We start from the raw sequence: 4,754 nt of genomic DNA, 5'->3' as shown, positions 1-4,754 counted from the left end.
ACAAGGAAGTGGACGTGCGTGTGGAGCAACACCTCCGATTTGAGTTTGCCAAACTCAAAGCACGTCGTCGACTCCCTTCAAATTGTCGCCATGCGACGTATGGATCAACCCCTTATGCCCCCACGAGCTCTGTGTCTGTGACCGCTTGAGCTCAGCTCACGACCCTTGAGGTTGAATTTTGCATTTAATGCCACGTTCTCCGCTTCTTCAAGTGATGACGGATGCACACGGAAGACTTTCATTCTCGCCACGTCGGTGCGGAGGCCCTTCATAAAGACGGTCACTGCGTCAGCCTCGGGGAGAGAATCTGCTGCTATTCCGGCAAAGAGATTCCTCAATTCTTGATTAAATTCCACCAGCTTCGTCTTGCCCTGTCGAACAGCAAGGAAACGCAGTCGCACGCAATATGCTGGATTAGGAAACACTCGCAAAAGCTGAAGCTCCTCCAAGAAAGGGAACGCCGCTTCAACCAAAGTACCGCATGTTAGTGCCCATTCTCGCGCTCGACCCCCGAACTTGGATATAGCGCCACGTGCTGTTGCTCGTTCTGGAGCATGGCGGATGCCGTAGCCGTCTCCGTCTCTCCTACCTAGAGCAGAAGATTTTCATCATCCTTATCCTCGAATGTCTCAATGCTCACCACGAGCGGCATGAAGAGTCATCCGACGTCGACGGTGGCGTTATGGACGCAGTCGACGCTGATAGCTTCTGCTGTAAGTGCTCTACTAGGGTATTTACATAATTTGAAAACACCTACTATAGGCATGCGCTTATGGCCTCGGGAACTTGCGAAACAAGGTGTTTCACACCCTCAGAGCCCAGCAGGGACAGCGTATTAAGCCCGTCCCGCATGCCCTGGGGCAAATAGGACTATTGCTCCATCCTCACAGAGGATCAGTCGTGAAGACTCAGTCCTAAATTTACTACGAGTGCTACCAAGTGCAGTGGGACTGTCGTAGATCTTTGCTTGGAGGAAGCTAAGCCAAGGCCACCGATCTTATTTTCCTTACAATAATCAGGACGGGTGTAGTGAATCGCAATTCGCTACCTCCAAGTGTACTTAAAGCCTTAATCAAGATAAAGACGCTCTTTCGTTCAAAATGAAAACTGTTGCTATCTGTTTTTATTTGCGGCAGAACCGCTTATATCTAAAACTAAAAGTTTTTTGTTAACATAGTATTACCTACTTAATATAGTAAAACCAAATGAATATGCATTACTACTGACAGGCCTGCCACGTAATGGCTTCTTGTTTTGGTGTCGTCACATCATGTTTTGGTGTCGTCACATCATTGTGTGATTACGCCAACTTGTGTAATCCACGCCTATATACGGTCACACCATCTTATGTGACCTGCCCTTTCATACATTATCAAGTGGTGCTGAAGTGGTGCAGGAGGAGCGACAATAAAGATAATAAAATGGACTCATCTGGCCTCGATTCTAGCTCTTTCAAAACCGATCGGTCAATTCATGAATTCTGAAACGCGTCAGCTTTTGCCACAGAAGATGTGTACTTTGCTCCGCACAGATGCTGATGGCCATGAACGCAAAACCACGTTGATTTGAATTGATTTAGAGCTCCGCGCTACGAACTCTGCTTCTGTGAAGCTCGCGGTGCAAGTCGTTTATGGTGTATACACAACGTGCGTTATTGTGCACAGTGATGCTGTCACCACATCTCTTGTAACGGGGTCACACATAGAAACAGGTGGCTATCATCAAAATTTGAGCTAAACCTTTGCAAGTAATTGGCCAGGCTAAGCTATTTCCGAGACTGAGGACCAGTTGTTTCTCAAGGGCTTCTGTTCGCGCCGTTGTTTTTTTATCTTGCTCCAGTCCAAAAAAAAATTTGTCCTGCGTCAATGAGGTTTATTTTATTTTATACTGATTAGTAGCATAATCAAGCGCAGGCGCTCCAACATGTCTCGCTCGCGTATACCGTGGTTTGTCAAATCCGGTACAGGCTGCTGGCAGGTAGCAAATTCAACAAATTTGCTCGAACGCTCTATGCAAACCAAAATGCTGGTGCTATCGAGCGTGGATTTTGGAGGATAAAAATCAGAACAGTGAATTGAAAACTTAAGCGGAACTGGAAGGCCGGCAAAGGCGTTGCCGCATGCAGTGGTGGTGCAATATTGGACACCTTCTAAAATACGCTCTACTAGGTTTACCAAGAGTTCATGTCGGTCGCCCTTTTATAAGCATTATGTCGTTTTAATGCAAGGTGGCCGGCGATAAAGAATTGCGACGTCGAAGTAAGACCGCATGTCGTCGATGTAGAGATATCAAGTTTAAAATTTCTTGCTTCCTAAAAACAGCTTACATCAGTGTGGTCTAACTCGCGAAGCGACAAATCAACTCATCTACCGCAACCCATGCCATTGAACATTTTTCTTAAACAAGATTGATGAGACTTCGTGTTGTGTCGGCGTGATGTACACTACAGTTGAGCCTGACCAAGTCACTCTTTCAAGTCTTGTCGGGACAGACGTTCTGTCGATCTTCTTTGACATTTGTCTTTATATGATGTTCCCCCATGTCATGTTCTCCACGGAAGCAGAGCACAGTGAAAATTTCGTCGGTGCCAAAACGACTCTTACCTATATAAGGAACCAGCTTATTTTGCGCGAAACTCAAGAATTGCTCACAAAAGATACCTATGTCATCCATAACCGACATCTCGTGATCTGCGCTGTGGACAAACATAGTCTCGAAACAGATATACATATACACAATGCGGCATGAACAGCTGGGTCTATAAACGATTGAACATTGCTTGTGCTTTAGCGAGCCGCATTGGTATTAATAACTCCACTCGCCGAGTAATCCACTCGGACAAACTCACCGCAGTAAGAAGGCTTTTTGCGTGTCTTGCACGAGCAGTTAACGATACTCAACAGCATCGTGAAGCGGCACTGAGCTAAATGCAGCCAACCAAGCTGTTCTGCAACGTATTCAAAATAGAAATTGTCATCTGCGTTGAAAACGTGGCTGTATTAAGGTAATATAAGAATGCACAACTTGCCACTTGGGGGTCGTCATTCCGACGATTTCGGCGCCAAGAGGGCGATTTGCTCGCTCTTACAAAAAATCACCTGTGCTTCAAAAAAAATCCTCAATGACCGCCCACAGTTTCCTTGGTCGGGTCATCACCTGATGACGCAGTATTTGTTTTAGTGACCAAGTGCACTTTACAATCCGAGGGCAACATACGTGTTGAGTCTATCGTCATCATACCGTGTTATTACTTCAACAAAAAGAGTAAAAGGATATTTGCTAGATCCGTGAGGATACCTGTCCCACTTTCACACTAAGGGATTGGCAAATGCCATGCCATCAACGACAGATTCATCTATGATTAACGATGTGCTCATAATTTCCTAAAGAACCGGTCATACAACCCGGTGTCTTACCACTTACAATACATTGCACACAAACCCTTGGGATGACTTCTTCGATTTTGTGTGAGCGTTTACCGAATGCATACACAGCTATAAAGCCGACATCGATCTCCTCTATCAGTTCATCAAAGTCGCATTCGCCTGTTGAGCGTGATCTGTCATTGCCCCGCACAGTGAGCAATAGTGCTCCGCAGTCGTACTATCAAAGCATCAAAAGGATAAGCCAGCATTCGAAATCGGGGCCCCGTCCCTTTTTCTCGAAATTTGATATGAGCCGTTAACTCCATCGCCCTGGTACAGATTCACTGGGGTAACGTTGATATTTCATTTTTAACCAGAGATACTATCTGGAGACAGAACACACAGTACTATTTTTCCGATTTATTGTTGAGACCACGATATTCGATAACTTTCCTATCTCCGATTCTGCTTGTCAAGATCTTCTGGAAAAACCTAAAGATGTATTTGCTTGACGATTTGGACAGATCATGGTCTAGAGGGAAGCTATCGTAGCTCGAATAAGTTCAAAGCTCTTTGCTTCACGAACGCGGCATTAACTTCTTATGCTTTTGTCGGCCGATGGCTCGTCACATTCTAGCCACACCATATTACGTTGAGATCATATGTTAAATTAAGGTTAAGGCCAAGTCAATGTTCCAAGGTGTCAAAGTCTTGAAACACTGCTTAACGACCAGAAATAATCTCGCAAATATCCTTAACGCAAGATGCACCGAACCAAACACGTATCAAATCCACATTTGGCATTCTCAGCTTTCTGGCAAGTACTTTTTTCGTTTCGACTGTCCTGCGCCGGTTTAATTACACGATGCTTGTCGGCCAAGTCGAACGTCTCACCACATTCCTAAGTCCGGACGTCAGCAATATTTCGGGCCTGTGAACCCCATTGAGTTGATCGTTTAGATTTTCATTGAGTACAAAATATGAAGGAGCTCAGCTTTTTTCGACATGATTGCTCCGCGCTCGCTGAACGTCAACGTTTTGTATTAGGCATTTCAGACGACCGTGCATAATAGCCCAATACTTCTTACCTTTCAGCAGAGAACAAAGGAGGCACGCAAGGGGGATGTTTTGTTCTGTTACAGCTGGAATATTCTTAAGTATTTTGAAACTGGTCAGCATATAGAAGACCTCATTTCTCCTCCGTAGCAAGACTGAGTTTCACCATTCCTGGCCCACAAGACGAGCTTTAACTCTTAGTGTCCATAGTGTCCATCGGGTTCGTACTACGAACGCGATAGATCTTGTCGCGAGCTGTAACGGGGTTCCACGATCCCTAATAACAGGGGTGTGTGTCACACGAGATGAGCATGATGTAACCATACAGTAGAT

This window comes from Plasmopara halstedii, assembly GCF_900000015.1.
Source record: "Plasmopara halstedii genome assembly, contig: Scaffold_525, whole genome shotgun sequence".
NCBI classification, from domain to species: Eukaryota; Oomycota; class Peronosporomycetes; order Peronosporales; family Peronosporaceae; genus Plasmopara; species Plasmopara halstedii.
This window is presented reverse-complemented; position numbering follows the sequence as displayed.